Here is a 22,685-nt window from a genome sequence, read left to right on the forward strand (position 1 = left end):
TTTACCACTGCCTGTCTCCCTTTTCTGAATCATAAAATGGAGATAATGATATGTTACTTATCCTCTATCTGATCCTCTTCAGGCCAGAAATGATTCAGATTTCAATTTTTTTGTAAGTTCGAAAGCTAACATGATACTTACTGGCTAGCTTGTACAACATAACAAGTAGGGAGAGGAAACTGTAATAAAAAACACCCTGTAATCAAAAGCATTTGTGTGTCTGCAGTAAAACCATGAGAGTATTCACAATTGGTGAGATAAAGATCAATGGCCTCACACCACTTCCGGCCAGGTTTTTATGCCAAAAGAATTAGCAGCAAGTACACACACACACACGCGGGCCCGCGCATATGTGTATTTATATATGTAATTATTTTTCTGAGCTTGTCGAATTCTTGAATTGCACAGAAAGGATTTCAGACCTGTATCTCCTACTTCATAAGGGAATATAAGGTTTAAATGAAATTAAGTGGAAGGCTCTTAACACAAAGAGTCTCACATAAAGTGCTTCACTGAAATAGCTTTTATTACAGTTGTTTTATTATTGCAACAATGGGCTTAGACAAGTTAATTAACTTGTTCCAAGTCACAGAGCTTGTAGGTGGTGACCAGAGTTCACACCCACGTCTCCTGGACCCCACAGCTCGTCCCCGCCTCCCCCCTGCACACGGCTTCCTGCGGGCCAAGGCCTCCTCAGTGAACCAAGTCGAGGTGAAAGCCCACGTGGTGGGGATTTAGGTTTGCCTGTTTTGGAAAACAAAAGTCTGGACTGGATACGTAGAGTGAGGGAAGACTTTTAAACCAGGCAGTTTTATTGATTAATTTAATGAAAAAGACTGAATACACACAAAAATCACATTTCTATGTACTATCAATGAATATGTAGAGATTAAAATTACAGACACAATATCATTTACAATCACTCCAAAGAAACCATGGAGAGTATTAAACCCTATTAGACTATGTTTTTTCCTATGCATACCTAGCATAAAGTTTAATTTATAAATTAGCCACCGTAAGAGATTAATAATAACAATAACTAATTAATAACCATAAAAACAATACACCGTAATAAAAGTTATGTGAATGTGGACTGACTGTCCCTCTCTTTGTCTCTCTCAATGTCGTATTGTAGGTGTTCGCCTTTATTCTGATTGTTAAGCATTGGCGGCTGTCACTCACGCTTTCTGATTATGTTGCCACAACACAGGCAGATCGTTTCTGGTTTTGTTTTTGAGAGCACGTGGCTTCTTCATTCTGTCCATGACACCACTTTATCCTACGCCCTGAGTGAGGCCACAGAAATACCGAAGTTCCTCTGTCCTTCCCTGTTTTATGCCTTGTCCCTCCTTTGCTGTGTATGCATGTAGGTTCTGTCGGGCGGCTTCCAGCGGCCATGGCGACCTCCTGAGCACAGGTGCACACGAGATGAGGCATAAAGATACTTTAGTGACTGGCGCATTTACTGCTGAGTGGTGGGTGGGGTAGAGAAGGAGAAGACGCAGGCTTGTCAGACTTATTTCCCTTCACTGCGTGTGAAGAGCGACAGAGTCCCACTCCAAATATCTCAACAAGGACTATTTCCTTCTGCTCTTAGAAAGGAAAAACAATGATTTTCGAAACCTCCAGACAAGGGAAATTTAACTCAAGGATCCCTGAAAGAATTACAAAATTCTCATTCTCTATCTCTCTCTCAAGTTTTTTTCTAACAAATTATAAAACTGGCACTGTACCTGGAAACAGAGGGCTCAGGATTGGGTCCCAGGTCCTGTCCTCTCAATCAAGTTATTTTCATGTTAGGAGGTAGACACATTGTCAACAGTGTCCACTATATGAGGAGATACTTTCCGGTGATTAGGCGTGGCGAGGTCCAGCGGTCCCAGGCCCAGAAACACCCTCGCCCCCATCACACCCCTCCCGGCGCCCTGGGTAATGAGGACCAGACTCAGTGAGGGCGGTGGGTGAAGGTGTGCCCAATGGAGGGGGCACTACAGGACAGGACTGGGAAGGCGAAGGACACAGCATATGCAGGAAAGGTTACGACAAGACTCGGGAGTCAAAAATAAGCTCCCAGAGTTAGCCAGGAGGATGAAAAAGGGCCAGATCTTTCCACGCTCTGCAAGAGTGTGTCTATTCCATCAGCTCTGAGAGCCGTGAAAGGCCTGAGAGTGGATGGTAAGATGTTTAAACATTTTTCCAATGGCAAGGAGGAGTGACGTCTAAGAGACAAGTCTGGAGGTGAGAAAAATGAGATAAGAAGTTATTGCGGATGCTGGAGGCCTGGCCTGGGCCACAGGCAATGAGAATAGGAAGTGATTAGGCAGATACCCAGTTAAAGGGTCCTTAGATGGACCCTTTAAAATTTTTTTCAAGCTAAAAAATTTTTTCAATTTTTTTGAAGTTAAAGGGTCCTTAGATGGATAGAACTTGAGGAGTTGAGGCTATTATTTGATGACAAAGCCCACGTTCCTGTATCAGGGAAAGCTTCTTATACTAAAATAAAATTTAGGGTTCTATGTCTTGAAACGCTAGGACAAATTAAAATAACATTTATCCCACACTCCCTATGGGTCCAACATTATTCTCACATGTGCTACATATACCCATGTGTTCCTATAAGTAATTACGATTGCGATGAACACATAAAAAGAGGCAGAAAGTAGAATGAGCATTTGTAGCAAAGATATTTGATATAATTTCAGAAATCTATGGTACTGTGGTCTGAGTCACCTTCAGTTAATCATCACTTACTGGGCTCCTGTGACTGGTAGAATCTCCTGGAGATGAGGAGACTCCCAAGAATTAAGCAATACAGGCTTCCATTGACCAAGTCCCCACCCTGTGTTGACTGTTAAGCCATACCAAGAGGATTCTTGGGCCTCTGTGTTTGGTGCCAAGTGAACAATGGTACTTCCAGGTTGCAAAGATTGCAAAATGACAGGGGTCAGTAAGGGTCCAGAATCAGACACCGACTGGAGCTTGGTGGAAGGCTGCTGGGTAGAGTGGATTGACTTGGGGGGTCTGGTGCACAAGCCCACCGCCACACACATTTCTCAAGCATATATTGTGTGCCTGAAACGGTGCCGAGAGCTTTACGTGGTCGGACTGATGGGGCCCAGGGCAGGCTGCCGCAAAATACGCCCACGTGGCATATTAACTATTTAGAGGTAAAGTTACTTGAGAAGCAGGTGTACAAAAAAGGGCACCCTGACCCTCCTTGTGCCCCTGAAAGCAGAAAATAAATCTCTCACGTGAGTGGTTCCTCCCTACACCAGGGGAGAGACATCCTTATCGCCAGAGATAAAGAATTCAGGGCTCAAAAAGGCCGTGAAAGTAACACTCTGCCTAGATGCTTCACTAATGAAGCCCCTACAGCTAAATCTCTTTGTCTTGTTAGTTTCTCACACATTTATTGTTTCTTTGTTTTAAAAGTGTAAAGACTGCCTTGGTCAAGTCTTAGTTTCCATTTCTAAGAGACCTCTGGGTGCAGGAATTAAACTGGAATCTTTTCACGTGTTAATTTGTCTCTCAATTTTTTTGAGACCAGAACTCAAGATGGGTAGAGGAAGAATTCCCCCTCCACTACACCATAATAAAATTTCAAGGTAAAAAATAAATGTTCCATCTTTGCAGATAGAGAAACCAAGGCTGAGGGGACAGATGAATTTTGGGATGCAACACTGGGAGACAAAAAGGCAGGACCTGCTTTCAACTCTGCATCCAAACTCTATGTACTTTCCAACATATTATACTGGCCTTACCAAAAGTTCTATATAGAATCGATTTAGTAGATATTGATTGAACATCCTCAATATTCCGGGCACTGAATGAGTTTCTGGGACTCATTATAAACAAGTGGAGCACACTCTCGCCTTTGAGGAATGAATAGGATAGAAAAAGCAACAGACACAAGCAGAATTTCAGTGCAAAGAAGCGGGCACGAGGAAGGGTGATGAGCAGGGTATTTGGGATTCAAGAAAGAGTTCCTGGAGAATACAAGGCCCCAGCTAACTGTTAGAGGATCTGTAGGATTTGACGAGAAAAGTAAGGGGGGTGAGGCAGGAAGTGAGCAGCAGGAGATGAGATAAAACTTGAAAAATGGCGTAAGACCAGGTCATGGAGAGGCCCTGTGAGTGTTCAAGGTCATGGGGAGCCCACTTGGGCTTTGACAATGGGCAGCCCTTGATATATTTTGGAGGAGGTCACAGAAATGCCACCGTGGCATGAAATGATTTTGAACAGAGGGCATTAAAGTTCCTGACATCCCTTACCAGACTAAAAGCAGAGCCTCGTAGGAGAACTGGTCCCTTCCACTCCCCTAGAGCAATAGGGGAGATTGACTCTTAGCCCTGGAGATGGGAAGTCTCCACACCACACTTACACAGCTGCTGTCATAAAACTTCCTGCCGTCTATTCTCTTAGCTGCCCTTTTATGTTTCTAAGTCACTTCTTTCCCCATAAGTACCCTTTCTCCTTCTCCACTCCTTTTATTAAGGCCATTTGTTGTCCTGTGTCTTTCTCTGGCTCCCCTTCCCTATTTAGATATAAGCCCCAAACTCTAATCACACCTTTGAGTCACATTTTTCTGTAAACTCCCATATATGTGTGATTGAATCTTTCTCTTGCCAACCTGTCTTTTGTCGGTTTAAGTAACTAGCACCCCAAAACTGAACGTAAGAGGGTACAGGAAAAGTTTACCCTCCCTGACAGTTTCAAGCCAGATTTTCAGGCTAGAGACCTCATTCTGGTTGCATTTGGAATAATGTTTTTTAGGAATTTAAGGAGGGAGCGGAATGCAAGTGATGAAAATGGTGACCGGAACACCAGCGAACAAGTGGGACAGACAACTTTATCTCCCTCCCTCCTGCATCCACTTATTCTCTTTCGGATAGGCCTACCCCAATTCCGTCCTAAAGAACCACTCTGTCTCCCACTCCCAGCCCATGTGGATCAGCTGGAGTCAATTTCACCTCCAGCTTCAACAGTGGGCACGTGACTCCCATCTGGCCAATCAGACCCTCTTGATCACAGTTATTATGTCAGAGATGGATCCAGGAACCATTCAAAGTTGATGAGATGCAATGAGACTTCTGCTAAGTCCACTGAGTGAGGTGGGTGCTTTTTCTATTGGGTTCAATCTAGGAGGATATAGGCCTGGTGTTGTAGGCAGCCTTCTTGTCACCATGTGGAGTCTGAAAATGAAGACAGTCCAGATAAGAACAGGGTCAAGAGAGATAGGTGCCAATGTTCAGTGCCTGGATCAAGCCATACCTGGGAACTATTGAGGTTCATTCAGCTAATACATTTCACCTGTTGTTTAAGTTCAAGTATAAGTTGCAATTTCTGCCATTTGGACAAAAAATAAAAGACAAGAAAAATATTTACATCTACAGAAGCCATGTACAATATTCTAGGCCAGAAAAAAAAAATCAGGAGATTTTGACTAGGACTTTATCTTGCCACATCACTTCACTTCCATCCATTGCTTTTCAGCTGGCCCCCTGTCTGACACTGTGTGCGGTGCCGTTTGATGCTGATGCATCTGTGGCAGTCACAGAGACTGAGGACACCTCCCAGCCACCCAGGTGCACTTCCCACAGCCTTCTTGGTTCATCCCTGAGCAGAGAGCTTTAAACTTAGCTGAGATCCAGGTGAGAGATTCATAGCTAAAGGGAAAACAGCTCCCCAATTATTCTCTTTTCTGTAGAAGTTCATGGAAACCCTGACTCGGCCACACAGCCTCTTCCTTTCTCAGTGAGGAGATTGTTCCATGAAAAATTCACTTGTGCTTTGGGTCTCAAGGGCTCAGTTCTCTTACCCTAAAGGGTTCATAACGTTCCTTGAAAAGACAGTGAATTTAATCTATGTGGAGAATGCATCTCAATACTGAGTCTTGCCGAGATAGGAGGTAAAATTTGCATTCACTTCTTTGTGACAATCTGCATAGCACTACCTGTCTCCTTCCCTTTGTTTGAAGCACTAAGAACATGAGGAGGTTATTAACAGATGGTGCAAAATGTGGATTCATTTGAAAGATATGGCTACATCCATGGAATGGAATTTAAAGTCTTGTGCTTATGTCTTCATGAGCAGCAATAATTCCGTGGATTATAGCCCTGGTGCATTTGGAAGCAAAAATATTCTCCACTTTATGAAACAGGCTGCTTGATGGAAACCTTCCCTATACTTGCTTAATGAAGTCATACCTCATATTTTTCAGACAACTCATTCCATATGATTCAATTCCTCAAGTATTATCGAGCTCCGTGTTAGATGTTGGGGATATAAGCGTAAAAAAAAAAAAAGTGAACCCTGTCCTCACGAAGCTGAAAATGTGATAGTGGAGAGAAGCACGTAAACAGAGATTGAGGGTCTAGCATAACAAGTGCAATGAAAAGGCCAGGAGAAAGCTCAGAATTGCACAGAAGAAGGAATGGTGGACCACGTAGCAGAGGAACAGGAAGGAGCAATGTCTGGCACGAATTTAGAAAAAGGAAGTCAAACGAGTGAATAAGGCAGGCTGCTATTGTTCTCCAGGGAGACCGAACAGCGTGGGCAAAGCTATAGGGGCATGAAGCAAGGGGGTGATTTGCTGACGATCACTGGCTCACTATGGCTGCTGTGAAAGTGTGGAAAGAGAGGCCGTGATGGGAGAATGCTGGAAGACTCAAGCTGGGCAGGAGGAGAAATGTGAGGGAACCCTGATGCAAAAGTCCAGATAAAGACCAGAACTACAGCAGTCTAGTAGGGATGGAGGGAGGCTGGGGGGCTGGGGACATTTTAGAGGGAGGACAAGGAGAACCGCTGACTAGCCAGTCTGTGGTGGGTGGAGTCAGGAACGCCTTGTAGGTCTGCCTTAGGTACCTGAGTGTGTCCTTGCTCATTCGCATGTGCACCTGCTTATCCTAAGGCCATGTTTTCACCTCCTTTTCGCTCTGCAGCAAACTCAGCACAGTTTCCTTCCCTGCAGAAGTGGCCCATAGCTTCAGGGACTAAGTTTACCTTTTAGGTAAAGTATTTAAAAGCCCCCTGAAGCTCACACCTAAACCAAGTTTTCCCATCTAATTGATACAAGTGACATTTTCACCTCCATCTGCCTGACTCCTCTATCTGTGCCTCATTGTATGTGAAACTTGGGTGAGAAAAAGAGAAGTATTATCCCAAAGCCCCTTTAGACACCAAAACATGAGTTTAGTTTTCCTTTTTCAACTACACTCAGCTTTCTTCTCGTTAATGTACTGAAAGAATGAATATGTAATTCAAGTAAAGAAGCAGCTCTTCAGTGCTGTTGCATTTCGTCCTTTGCATTGAGCTCCTGGGTGCACACACATACCCATTTCTACAGTACATTGTTATCCAGGACTCTGACTTGCAGGGATCATAACTTCACACAGTGGCCCCGAGTCTGTAGACTGCTCTGTGATGGGCCACATGGCTGGGGTTTTCTATCCTTCAACCAACCATACCATAGGTGTCTATTTTAGGGGGTTATAATGAGCCTTTTCTCAATTTTACACAATGAACAAGGTTTGACTCTATAGTGGGCATCACAGTAAATAATTCCAAATTACTCCATTATTGTCTGAAGGAGTTACCATTACTTTCCAACAGATTAAAATGACTTCTCAGGGGTCTCTAAGAGTATCTAGTTAATAATGTCCTGAAACTGATGAAAAACCTAAGCTTACTGACCATTCAAGACTTCTTAGAATACATTTTTATTAAAAAAAATGACTTTCCAATGATGTCAAATGAATGCAGCTCTAGACTATTCTAACAAATGACCCAGAGATTCCTGCCAACAGGATTCTATTGATTTAGACTTCTTTTGCCATTTCTTACTTCACATACTTAAGCCATAAAATTCAAAAATTTTTTTGCTACAAATTGGTTTTTATCCAGTGCCCAAGAGTGGAGGATTAAGTGAATTTTATGGAGTTTCTAATGTGCACCTTATTCTTCATTTAAAATACATTACCTCATTCAATTCTCTCATATCTCTTCTAAGGTAAGGAAACCAAGTCAAAGTATTTGGAACCAATACTTCAAAACCCATGTTCTATTCAAGTAACAAAATACTGATCCCAATGAAATTGTTTTTTCTGGTTGAAAATGTGAAATGGACAACAGGACAGCACTGAATTTGAATTTCCATGGAGTCTTCATGGTCACTGTTGTGCTTTCTGAAGTTGAACATGGATGAATTTATTAATGGACAACTTTTAATAGAAGAAATCCACATATTAAAGTGTAAAAAGAATCAAATCACATTCAGCTATATGTATGAGGTTAAAAAGATCTGCTCCATAATTGAGAAAATGACACTCTTTTTGACAATTCAGGAAAAATACTTTTTCCTGTTATACAAAAACAGAAATAATTCTCTGATTTTAATGTATCAGTTTATGGAGCTTGAGATCCACCAGAGATATGTGCACGACATATTACATGTCTGCACAGGGAAAGAGAAGTGAATCATTTATTTAGGCCAACAATGATTATGAAGCTCTGTAACATTGTTCTATTTCAATAATAGCAATGGTTCCCTTGGACAAATATGCTCAATGAAGAACAACATATATGTTCTTCATTGGACAAAGTGCTTTCATTAATGTCAGTCTACTGGATTTATTGTTGATTTACAACAATGCTAGTAGGAATTAATATTCTAATTTTAGGACTAGTGAACTTGAAGCTCCTAAAGGTCAAATGCCATGTTCGGGCCACAGGTCAGGGGTGATACCGGGGATGGTATCCAGGACTTGACTCCTGGGCTCTACACACTATCACATACCGCTTCCCGAAAATTAGCTCTGCAACTTGTTGGATTACGTAAAGAGCATTTGAACTCTTTTAGATTATTTTGTGTCCTAGCGTGCTGGAGGTGTCAGGAGGTGCCTGATGAATAGCACCCTTCTTCACTACCCAGGTTCTAGAAGAATTGGTAGGGGAAAAAACTGCCTTGATAGAACACCAAACTCTCATCCTTATTACTACAAAGGCGGAGCTGGAGCATGTAGGTTGGTGTGAGGGCCCAATGGCTCAGCTGCCTAAACTCTAGGATTAAGCTAATTTACTCGCTGGGTCATGGGCAGCCCTGGATGGGGACAGGCGTCCTGCGGCCAAGAAGAGCCTGCTCTGGAAGAGCAGCAGAACATGAGGTCAGACAGCTCCCATGTAAGAAGGGTCCAAGCTGTTCATGCCCCGTTTATGCTTCCCAAATACACCCATAAGTTAAATTCCTCTACATCCTTTGGGAAAGAATGAGTAAAAGGGTAAAATGTATTACAACCGGGGGAGTTCCAAGTCTTTATAAGAAACATCAGGCTTAGGCCGCTGCTCTTGAACACACATAATTAATGGGGCAACAAACAATTGATAACATTTTAGAATTCATTGTGTAGGTGTCATGGAAAGTTACAGGAAGCACACTGGAGAATATATTACAATGTTATACTTAAAATATTTAGAGACAATTTATGCTTCAGAGAGCATGACTTCTGTGATCCGATGGAGGCAATGAGACCAGCCAGGTCTCCAAAGGTTAACACAACAGAATACATTGAGCTTCATGTTATTCCAGGGCCGTTAGGTTCAGGGTTACAGGAGGGACGGGCTTTGAAACTAAAACGAAGTGTTCAATATGTGTTTTTGAATGAGGTGTTGAGTTAAGTGAATAAAAGCTGAAGTAAAAATAACATAAATCCTCGTTTGCCTTTAGTCTGCACACCTTCTGACGCGAGAGCAAAACCTGGCTCCCCAACAGCCAGTGTGTCCTGCGCATGTGCTTTTTAAAGGATCCCATGATCATTTTTCTCAACCTGTCCAACCCTACTCCTCGCCTTTTCAATTCTATGTCTTCTCTAAGATGACCCCAGGGCATCACCCAAACCTTTTCTATAGTCAAGGATGGAGCGGGGGGGCATTAAAGCTGTTAAATGTACTTATTGATGAGACAGTACATATAAATGGGGACTGTGCCAGGAAAAGAGGACGTACATTCACCTGCATTTACTTGTTCCAGCCTGAACAGTCTCTTCTTCAGTCCCCTCCCCCCTTCGGCTATGTTTCCTGGAATCCGCGCCCCTCCTCTCGTCAGGGGTCAATTTCCCACTCCGTAGGTTTGGATATTTGAACTATGGCGGTTTGACAGAACTATGACAGAAACTACCCCTAAAGAGTGGTTTCCCTGGTTACTTTTTCTCAATGAGAGTCTCCCGTGAAGCATTATCCAATTCAGGCCTGGTTGGTCACCTGACACCTCAGTTTTGTTATCAGTACAACATTAGGAATTTTGTTAGATGATCTGTAAGTTCCTCTATAAGGCTATGATATTGGAGGAAAAAATGAAAATTATCTTGGATAAAAAACCTGAAAACCAATGATTTTAATGTAGTCTTTGTTAATATCATGCTCTACCAGAGTATGTGATTAGCTAGGTCTCCTTCTTTCTTCTCCAGCTAACCTGTGACATGCTGGATATCACAGCATCTACTATTTCACAGTTTTCGTGTCCTTGAATGGATAAAATTTCCAGGCTTTTCCCATAGTCTCAAACCAGGACATATCATATAAAATTGTTGGAAAGCAATCAGAATAAAAAACCTTTGTGCCTACAGGTTTGGTGAGTTAAGTTTTCTTGAGCAGTGACTAATCGCAAATGCTCTTTGAGTTGACGTTCACTGATGCTCTCTGGGGCTGGCCTTAGGAGACGTTCATAGTCACCTGTGACCTCTGGCCCTACACCTGCACATCGCCATGCCAGGTGAGTAAACACAGAGGACCGTACGAGTGTTCCTGGATGTCATTCCTCCTTGGGAATATGTGTGAATGCAAAAACACATTCCTCTATACCCAGATTAAATATACTTCCAATTCAACTTTCCCTAGTTAGATCCCAAAACTTCTCATGACTGTGCCAAAGCTGCTGGCACCAGAGACAATGCAGCAAAGGGAAAGGCAGAATTGAGAGAGAGGATAGTCTTAACTGATGACGCTTAAAATATCTGAACTTTGCAGAATTTCCAAAGCCTACGACCTGAGAGTAGCATGCTTGAGCTCCTGTCCAGATGGCGGGGGGAGACCCTAAGAGAAAAGCCAGAAGCTTTTCCATTGGCATCACAGCAAGTTCCCCTCTGATGACCACATGCACAATGTCATGTCTGCAGAGCTCACGACTCCCATCTGTCATGGTGCTTCTGTGCAAATTGGTGAATTTGGACGCATTCTGCACGTGAATGGCTCTATGAGCAACAGCATCTTTGTGTACATAACAAGGTGCTCTATCCTTCTGGGCAGATAAAGGTAAGAGAGAGGGGCTCTGATTGGCAAGCGGGGTGGGGGTTAGGTTTTATCCCCTACTCACTCCTTCAACCTCCCTCATGTGGGGCAGTACTGTGCGCTGGCCCTGTAGGCTTACGCCCGTGAGCAGGATGCAGTATATTCTCTAGTGACTTAAATTTTCATTTAAGTGCATATCATTCTGCAGTTATCTTTCCCATATAATAGACTTCAAGAAACATTCATGATGATTTGAATAGATACATGGATAGATATAATTCAGTAATTTTGCTTGCTGTGAGGCATTCCATTGTTTGAAAACTTCCAATTTCTATTTCTGTAAAATCTGATTAAATACCTCTCTTACCTCCTCCTTCTTTTCTCCTCCATCTGTAAAATTGCTTGACTATTCCTGGCTCTTTGCTTTACATTTTACAATCAGCTATTTAAGTTACACACACACACACACACACACACACACACATCAAATCTATTGTGATTTTTGAAATTTTATTTGTTTATTAATTATGTTGGGATAAAATGTCATCTTTATGATAGTTATTCTTCCTCTCTATAAACACAGCCTCTATATTCTTATTAGTTTAAGTCCTTGGACCTAAGTAGTAGCAGAAGCCTTCAGAGTGAGTTGGATTAAATTAGTTTAGGAGTGGAGTCATTAGCGTAGAAATGAAAACATTCTGAGACAGAATGGCTTTTTAAGCGATATCTGGGCACTGATTCAGCTTTCTTTGCCTGGGTATTAGAATGAGGCCTAGAGAGAGTTCAATGTTTGTAAACATTGTACACAGGTGCAGAGATTGTTCATAGGGGTTATAATTCTAACACTCACTTATAGTGTGAGACTAAAAATATAAAAATACAGGGAGGCGCCAAGTTCTCCTTTCTCAGGTCCAACAGGACTTTGTCCACATGGAGAGGGACCCCCTCACAGTGGGTCCTGTATGTTGCCGAGGGCTAAGGAGGAAGTTGAATCATTATAGCTCCACAGAGCCATCCCCAGTCTGCTAAGTCTGAACCCTGACTTAAATGCAGTCAGAACTCCTATCAGAAGCAATGCCATTCATTTCCACTGTTGCAGTAATGGTGTGCGGTAGCACTGAAATAAGTGTTTGCTGTTTTCAATCTTTCTCAGGCCTTGGCGACCTCACTGTGTCTACAGACCTTGTGTGTGTGTGTGTGTATGTGTTTGGGGGGAGGGGGTGGATTCTCAAGGGCTCTGACTTTGTATGTCATTGCTCCCCCATTGTTTAATCTATTCAGCCTGGAGCACCTTTTAGATGTATTTTGATCTTCTCAATGTGTTCTTCATAATGGCTCTTTATGTCTTTTAAATAGTTTTCCTGTCAATATATATCTGAGCTACATTCTGCATGATGTCTTGATGTTGCTACGTGAAGCCCCGTGAAGCATCCAATATTTTACACTACTTAGAATCTAGCCAGCTTGTCACAGTTTTATGCATGCGCCCCGGGAGGACAACAGACGCCCTCTGGATCAGAGGCAAAGACAGTTTGTTACTCACAGCAAAAGCAGCAGCCGGAGTCACATTCTGGCTTTGGGTGGACAAGTGCCCCTCCCAGAGGGTGGCAGGGGGAAGGCCAGGTATTAGCTGCGCTGGTGGTGGCGATGTGTCACAGGAGAGGAACCTTGAGTGGAGGAGACAGATCTTATACCGAGGCCGCTGGCACTCCTTCTCATCTCTCTTCCCGAGAGAGACCTGATTCTTATCATCTGTGCAGGAAAGCAAATCTCTCTGAGGTGGGAAAGAAATATCTCTAGGTTTATTACCCTGGAATTTCTCCAGGGAGAGAGTTCTCAAAATCTCTCCAGGGCAGTCCCAGTCTTGAACTTGATCTTTCCTTATCCCAAATGTAAATAAACTTTCTCTAGAGGGAGTTTGGGTCTCTTTCTTTCCCGGGCTGCCTGCTTATATACATATTCCTGAAGAGAGAGCCCTGGAACAAACACACACCCTGCTCATGCCTGGGCGTGGGCAACGTGACAGGCTCCCACACAGATGGCCCCCATTGCGCCAGCTTTCTCTTGAGATGTTTTAACCATTGTTTAAGTCAGGCACTAAACGCTTCATTGGTCTCTTTAATTCTCATTTCGAAACTTCATTTGTTTCTTTTCAAATCTTTTTTACATATTCTGTTCTGACATACAATTATTTTTTTACAAAACAGTCCTTAAATATTGCACTTTTAAAATCACTTCCAAATTGTTCTTGATTTGCTCATTTTCTTTTTAGTTGGGGGCAGGTCCCCATTCTTACTCTCAAGGGTTTTACTTCCTCTTGTATTTCTTGTCTGTTTTGGTGAGAGGATCATTTGCTCTGCATTACAGAGGCAGCTCAGCGGGCTCGTGTTGGCAACGCACAGATTCCTAGGGCTCCTCCAAGTCTAGGCCAGTTATTTCATGAAATGTTTCTACTTTGGATTCACACACCAAGAGATAAAGTCAATTTGGACCACCCATTTTTACCCACAGTTCTCGCCTAAATTTTCCTTCTTTCTCCTGGTTTTTTAGTGTCTATCACATAGCAACTGAAAGGTATGGAACAGCCAGGTACTCTGCTGAGTGCTTTACATATGCCGTCTTACTTTATCCTTACTACTTTATCCTTGCTTTATCCTCTCCAATGCATACGATGATCAATTCCACTTCATGGGTGGGAGAGGGAAGCTCGCAAAAATCACATTATGTCTTCCATAATCACAAAGCTAGTAGGTGGCAAAAATGAAATTTCAAACCCAGACAGTACTCAGAGCCCTTACTCTTAACCTCTGTGTGAAGCATTCCTTAAAGAGAAAAACATGAATATGTTTTTGTATTACATATTAAATACATATTAAAGAATATGTATTCCTTAAAGAGAACAAAAAGAATAGGTACGTGACTGAATGAATTCTTTAGTTAAAAATCCAGAAACAGAGGCGGGCCGCATCCCGTTCCCCACAGGCTCCCTGGCCCTCCTCCCTGGGTCGTGTCGGGATGTCCCCAATCCCAGCACCTCAGCGGCAGCAGCTGTGAGGATGTCAAACCCGCAGGGTGGCCGGCCCGCCGCCGCCCTCCCCAAGGCACCGGGGCCTTTCACAGACTTCCCGCCGGCGCCGAGAGGCTACTAAAGGGCTGTGCTGCGACGCTGGGCAGCGGCCAGTGTGCTCACTCTTAGCAGCTGCCATCCCCCCCCACCCCCATCCCGACATCGGCAGCCTTTATAGGTCTGGGGGATGTGTGGCACTTTGGAAGAGGCCTAGGCTTTCCGCGAGTGACAGGCCCTGAGCGAGGAGACACGTGGAATAGACCCTGGTTTGAGAGCCTTTCTGGAGCGGGTGCGATGTGACGGACCGGCTGTCCATAAAAGGCGGCCAAGTGCTCCGGCTCCACAAATGCCTGTGAATTTAAACTGAGGCCCCTGCGGATCTGTGCTGACTGTCTTATGAAGCAGGAAATCGTCAGACCGCAGGACTCGGATTCTCTGATTCCCAGCGCTGGAGGCGGGGGCGGGCGGTGGAACATCGGTCCCTTTCAGAGTCCAGGGGGACAAGGTGAGTGAACATTCACGCCCTAGGCATTGCCAGGATAGGTAACAGCATTTCTGATACGCTAATCCCTATGCACGAATAACCGTCTTTAAGTGTATTTTATCAGACTTTTAAAAATTAAAGGAATACATGCTTGCAGCCACATATCAAATCACTCAGTCCTATTTACCTGCGATAATAATGTTAATCATTTTTATTTGTGTCCCGTGGATTCTGTTTCTTTCATTTCCAATTTTTATATTCTATAAAGTATGAGTTCTTTGAGGGTAAGCCAATGTCTAATTTATCATAGTGTTGCTAACGTCTCTCATAAGACCTGGTTGTAATAGGGACTGGCACACATTTACTGAATGAATACATTCAGAATCTGGACACAGCTGATTCCAAACCGTTTGACTAGATTCCTACTTCTGGAAGGATTCAGTGACATAAAAATTCTGTAAGAGGAGACTAATCTGTCATAATTATTAACATGACCCTTTTAGCTTCTCCCCGTCTCTATTTCATTCTCAGTCGCCCTCCATACACATTGCAACATGAAGTTATTAGATCAGGTATTTACAGGTAACGTGGACCACAGTTCTTTTCAGAAAACAGCGATTGCTCTGGGTAACCACATCTGCCTTTTGCCGCAGAATCCTTTCTGCCCTGTGCACAATGCTTGACTTCGCACTCTGCATGATCCAAGCAGCAGGGCCAGAAGAGTTAGGAGAGAGCCACCCGAGAAGCGTATTTATCTGATGAAAGTCAGATAACAGAGAAGCACTAGGCCGTCGCAGAGTCCCTGGCCCTAAGGCTGATGCGGTTCTTACAGATAGCAGCCGCTCAATTGTGCTGGATGTAATTATGCTTTTTAAAGGTAATGTGCTAAGGGGGAAAATGTCCTTTTTAGGGGACGCACACCAAAATGAATAAAATTAGGGGAAAAAATGTCAGGATGAAGGCTTGGGAAGGGGTGGAAGAGGAGAAATTCACAACAGCATGTGCCTAATGTTTCCTGTTTCCATGTACAGCTGGCATTTGTCCAACCCTTTGAAGTTTGTAGAGCATTCTCACACATCATTCATTCATTTATTCACCACACATGGTTTTTTTTCCAAATAGCTACTGCAGTTCAGGAAGAAGCAAGTAAGAATGTGAATCATCAGGGTCCTGACATTTAAAGACCAGTAACCCGTCCTTGTCGAACACGGCCCGAGGCGAGTCCCGGCCGTCAGTAGTGACCCCGCCCGCCTTGAGAAGGGTCAGAGAAGGGAGGGAGCTGAGGGGCGGAAGCATGGGCAGAAATGTCCCTTCCCCAGGGAGCTGCAAGTTGGGAAGCTCTGCCCCTCGCTGTCTCTTAGAAACGGATGGGAAAGCCGGAGACGGAAACAGGATCCCTTCAAATCTGCCCGGTAAACACTGCCCCACGGAGGCCGTGCGTTGCTGCGAGAGCCCAGAGGCCACAGGGGCCGCCCTGGGGGGGGGGGGGGGTCCAGCCCGGCCAGGGGGCCAATGGCCGCGCAGCCCAAGGGGCTGCTCCTGTTCAGGACCGGGACTGGCTGAGTCCATCGTGGGAGGAGACGAAAACTGAGGGCCGAAGAGCCAGGCGTTCCACCAGGGATCGGGACTCAAGCATACTGTTCTTAAATTTTGAATCCTGGTCTTCTTACCTTAAAAATAATGAACAGAAAGAGTTTACTGTTTCTAGAATAGTCATTTTGCCCAGATCTTTAAAAAATAGCATTGGGTGTTGATTTGTACCAAACGGTACTAAGCATTTTACATACATAACATGCTACGAGGCAGGTATTATTATTCTCAGTTGACAAGTGAGGAAACTGAGGCACAGGGGAGTTAATTGCACATTTAGCAATGACAGAGCTGGGGTGTGGGTCCAGTTTTCTCCAGCATCTGCCACCTTCATCAGTGTGTGTGCTACATGAGCTGACCACCAACAGAACCTCGCTGAATGAAATTATTCTAAAAGATAAATTTCAAGTAGAAGGAAATTAAATCCCAAGGGAAGGACTTGGGTTAAGCAAGAATGGAATATAAAGGGATGGGAAGAAAGGGTCCATTAAAACAAATAACTTCTGTATAAAACACTAATAGAATTATGAATAATGAATGTTGTGGTAGAAAATGAGGAGAAATTAAAATGCTGACAGTAATAACATGCAGAAAAAAGAAGGGAATACTGAAAGTTTAAGTGTTTGGTGTCCTTATAACTTTCAAGAGACAGGCAGAGAAATTTATTTATATTAGAATGTGTTTGATGGGATGTAAACCTTGTAAGTATAACCTAAGAGAAAGGATGGAGTCTCTAATCTTGAATGAATAGAAGGATAATAAATAATAAAAACGATATGGTTACTTAAAAAAAGGCAGGAAGGGAAAAGAAGCTTAGAAAAAGCAGGATATTTAGAAAGCCCAAAATAAGATGGTAAAGTATACCAGAATGTATCCACAATTACTTATGTAGATTGTAAGAATGAAACAGACTTACCAGGAAAGGGGAAGAAAGGACTATTTAACTGCCTCCTATCTACAAGAACACAAGTGTTCAGAAAGAATGAAACGTAAAAGTAGAGAAATATGTGTTAAACAAAACCTAAGCAATAAAAAAGTTGATGGAGAGATATTAAAATCAAGCGAACAGAGTATAAGGATATAACACTTCTTAAAATCAATAGAATTGAAGGTCAAAATGGAAAAAGTCCATTTCCATTTTGGGTGTATTCAAACTCTCAGTATTGCCATCAATACTGAGAGTTTGAATACAGTTCTCTCAGTCATTGATAGAAAAACAAATGCAAAATTAATAAGCAGATAAATGCTACAGACAATGCATCAATAAGCTCAAACTAATAGAACTCTGTGCCCCTTAATTAGAGAACATACATTCTTCTGAAACACAAATGAAACATTCATAATGATGGACCAGCTATCAGGCCATAAAACAAGTGGCCACAATTGGTATCATAAAAAAGGAGTCTTTTGACTTGCTATAAGCAATAAGAGGCAGATTAGGGGGAAAAGTAATTTTTCACGGCCATGAACTCTTTCAAAGGGCTCTTTCAAAATTCTGGAAGGAATTTTGAAATTGTGAGCCCAGGAGGAAAGCCAGATCAAGAATTGGAATGGGTAAATTAAGAATAAAATATATCACTTCTATGTGCAATAAATAAAAGCTTAATTCAGAGAAACAGAGAGTAAGGTGATGGTTCACAGGGGCTGGAAGTAGGGGAAAAGGGGAGATATTGGTCTAAGAGAACAAATTTCTTGCTATAAGATGAATAAGTGCTGGGGATCTCATGTACAGTATGGTGATTATAGCAATCTTAAATGTACTCATTACAATAAAGAAATGGTAATTATGTAATGGAATGCAGGTGTTAGCTAATGCTGGGGTAGTAATAATCATTTTGCAATATATAATGTATCAAATCAACATGTGGTACACCTTATAGGTACACAGTGTTATATGTCAATTATATCTCAATTAAGCTAGAGGAAAACAAAGACAAGATTACGGTCTCTGTCTTCTTGTTGCTCAGATACATGCAGTGGGAGGCATACTTGGCTCTTACCCAGAAGGCATCTTAAAACACCTGTTGGTAAAGACTTTGGAGACAGATTCATCCAGGTAAAATAAGAAGTCAGGGGTAGAATTCTGCTCCCCACTGATACCTTGCTATAGAACTGAAACCTGCCAGTCTTGCCTAAATACTTCAATCGCACTCACCAACCCAATAAAGTGGGAAAGCTGCTGCTTTCGTCCCCACATCTGCCAAAGGAAGCACTTTATTTGTGAGAGTATTTGTAGAGAATTTCTTCTCCTTGGCTGGTTTCAAAACAGACTAAACTATTCAATCCTTATTTGAACTGAGATGGTTATTACTTTCCTTTCTAAGCCACACAGTTTAAAAGAAAATCAATGTGGATTGATTTGAGGCGAGTAAGAATCTAGTCCTACAGTAATTTCAAGCATCGTGCTTTTTATTCATTCAATGTTTTTCCAACCTATGGAGCATTGTGCTATCATAATCAAATCACCATAAAACACCAGAAGATTCTTTCAGGAGTAAACATGGTAGCCTGTGCAATATTCTACTCTGTGAAGTTTCCACTATTTGAACCACATCTCTCAGAAGATTTTCATGACTCTCACAGTCTACAAAATACCCATATTCCATAATACAACCTTTAAAAGCTAAGGTGGGTGAATTTTAAGTAGACTGGGAGAAAGGTTGGATGAATCATAGCACAAAATGAAAAGGGGGCTTAAAATAAAAAGAGAAAGAACATTGTAAGGATGACCCAGAATTGTACAAAGATCTGGGTTTTACAAATCTAAGAGCTTAAAATAAATTCTTCATTTCAAAAACTCTAATTCTAGCCTCAAATCTCTTGATCAGTAAAGTATAATTATAAACCCTTGAGAGAAACTGATTTATCTCCCCCCAGCAAGACTCAATGCAAAACAGTTAAGTTTTCTTATTATCTTTTCTATGCAGGTGTTTATTTTTTGGTCTTTTTTTTCTGTAAGTATCCTATTTCATGAGTTCTTGTTTTAGGTGAGGAGAAGGGACATGAATCCATGCCTTCCATTGAATTGGTCTAAGTTTTGTCTCCTGTCCCTATGCCTGTCCTTAAAACCAAGGCTTTGGGCCACAGAAAGTCTGGAGGTGCCCGAGGGCAGCCTCTGACCTGGCTCACCTGCTTGCTCACCTCTCTACCTACCAGATGTGTTTTCTCCAGGTTTTGGCCAGTGAATATTTTTCTTACTTTCTGTCACATCACATGTCCATTTAAAAAGCCTGCAAAACATTGTTTTACATGTTATCTTAGCTTGGATTCTCATAAAAACAGAGTTTCAGACAAGGGCTTGTGTTTGGGTCATTTACTTTAGGTAGTGACCTCAGGGAGTGACAGTGGAGGAACTATAAAGAGTTAAAGCAAAGGCAAGAAAGCCCGTTCCACTGGTTATGGAAGCTGGTTACTGCTCTGGGCTTCTGAGGTTGACATGTTCTTTCTGCTGTATCTCAAAACATTTAATCCATATTAAGTACCTAATAAAAATTCCAGTATGTTGAAGGATGACTATCACTATCCTATTAATCATGCACTGAATATATGAACAACGTCATGTGCTGACTTGATAATGCAGTAGAAGAGGTGAGGAGTAGAAATACGGTGACAGGCCCGGTTTCTCGTTCATTTTCCCTTCCGTTTCTGCTGCATCATGCTGGGCTCCTCAAGGAAGCCTTCCCGGCTTAAGAGGCTGTGTTGTCAAAATGGCTGTGGTGAGGCATCCTACATGTCCAAGAGAGTGTGCTTCCCCATTCAGCTCCCTCACTCCTCCCTTGTCTTTGAACAAACTCCTGTTCTGTGAGCCAGCCAGTCAGAGCCATAAACAGGCAGAAGCTGAAGGGTGTGGCAACTCTCAACCTGCCCTTGTGGAAACAATAAAAGACAGAATGAATGATTGTTGAGTTCCTTGAGAAAAGGAGCAATCATCTTAATAATCTCAGCCCTTAGACTAGAAACACAGGGAGAGTGGGTGCCTTGTCTGTTTCAATCACGATTCTATGCTCTGCCCAAAGCTTAACACCTGTGCAAACTCAACGGATGTTTTTAAGATAAAGTTGATGAATGAATGAATAGATGTTTCTGTGTTGAATGGATAACGAAATGATAACTGAATGTGTAAAATGAGTATACTTCTTTCCAAAAGAAAGAGAAAATGCCTCTCTGCTAAAGAGGAAATGTTCACAAAACCCAATTATTTTTCTTAGTGGCAATCCCATAGCATGCATGAGCCCTGAATTACACTTGAAATGTGCATTTTATATCCTGTACTTTATGCCACAAATAACAGCCTCTTCAATTCAGAAGCACTAGAAAAGGAAACAATTGCCTGTTAACAATTTAGTTCTGAAATAGTGGTTTTGAATGGAAATGAAACAAGACTCAGAGGGTCAGTTCACAGGAGAACAGGCATTGAAATGTGTCTCGCAGCATTGCCTGACAGTTTTTCCTATTCATTCCACTTGCAAAAGGTTCAGAGGCTTTTTAAATATGTTGTGGCAATGTAGTCTCTCTCAAATACTGCCCTTTGGCTGCTCTAGAATACTAATTTTTTTACTTGTGATACATGGATTAGTACTCTACAACCACCTCAGTATGAATTTTTCAAAGTGTGTGCATGGTAGATGGACCCATATTCCTAAAGTGCAGGAGAACAGTGATTTGTGAGTCATCCCTGGCTCTGCCCATAACTCACCAGGTGACACGTGCCTCTGTTTCCTTATCTGTTAGCTGCTATGGAGGTCAGTCCTGTAAGTCTTTCCTGAGCAATTAGTAAGTGCTAAGCCCTGGGAATAGAAATAAAATGGATCTGATTCCCGCCCTCAAAGTGAGACTGACTCATGGGGAGGGAAACATGCCAAAAGAACACTTTCTGAAAGATGTGTTACATACTAGAGAATGAGAGTGAAGCATATGAAGAAAATAATTACATTTGCCAAGATGATAAAACACATCTCATTTAAGTACGATGGTTGTAAGGCTAGGAGTTGGGGAGAGGTAACATTAAGACGGTCCCCAGTGAGAAAGTGGTCAGAGACTTGCATGAAATTTCTTTGGAGCCAGAAAGAGAAGCATTTCCATGACTTGCACTGGGAGTTGGGACCTGAGTAGGGGTTCGACAGGTAGGGTGAAGGATAAACAAGGGCGGGCTGTGTGAGTTTGTGACTGGAGGGGCCTGTGGAGCAGGGTCCTGGAGGATCTGTACGGGAGGAGTGTGAACTTCCTCTTCACACAGTGGCTGTTAGGAGCTCGATGCTGAGTGCAATCCGTTCAGATTTAAACCGTGGCTTCCCACTTATTAGGTGTGTAACCTTGGGCAGGCTGGTGAATAATGGCAACTGACAGTAGTATCTCTGCAGGTGTCTTTGTAAAGAATGAACAAGGTCACACGGTAAAATGCCTAAAACAATGCTTTGTACATTGTAAGTACTTAAGCAATGATTGCTATCATCATCATCATCATCATCAATTCAATGGGATTCCTCTTCCAGTTCAAAATCAAGGGAGGTACTGAAATGCAACTTGGGGTGAGCTACAAGGAAGATACAGATAGAGCTAAATACTTTTCTTGCCCTTAAGAGATCATAACATCCCTGGTGAGTCAGCAAATTCTCCACTGTTAGTGAGGAGATATGCCTCTCCCCAGACATGATCTCATCAATCCTGACACAATCACCTCTAACTAGGGACAAAGTTTAAGTCACAGGTTAGCTCAGGTTATGTCTACTCATAACCACCCTGGCAATTTATTGTGTGATGGCAATTGTTCTGGCGAAAGGAAGATGGCTAAGCTGGAGAAATGGAGAAAGATCTTGCACTGAGGACTTAGTCTGAACTCACGGGAGCCCTTGCGGATCTCTGACTCTTTGATGTGAGGTTGAGGCATAGCACAGCATATTTCTCTGCTGCTAGTAGGTGTCATTCAGATAATACCCCAAGGCTCTATGTGGGAGATGGTCTCTGTCTTCTCTCTGCCCTTGAACCTTAAAGGGTGGTCCAAGGTCTGGCAGCATCAGCAACACGTGGAGCTTGTTAGAAGTGCAGAGTCTGAATCAGAATCTGAAGTTCTACAAGCTCGGCAGGTGATAGGATTGCACCTTCCACTCAAGACATGGCTCTATGTCTGGTTTGGATGCTAGGTATGGCTAGCGAATGAGGAAATAACCCACACTTGGCAGCTAATCAAGGTTTTGGTGAAGCAATTTTGGGTCATATGTGCAAAACAAAAACAGAAACAAAAAAACAAAAAAAGGCACAGGGATG

This window comes from Pteronotus mesoamericanus, unplaced genomic scaffold (genome assembly GCF_021234165.1).
Source record: "Pteronotus mesoamericanus isolate MK-2021 breed Mesoamerican mustached bat unplaced genomic scaffold, CSHL_Meso_final scaffold_174, whole genome shotgun sequence".
Taxonomy (NCBI): Eukaryota; Metazoa; Chordata; class Mammalia; order Chiroptera; family Mormoopidae; genus Pteronotus; species Pteronotus mesoamericanus.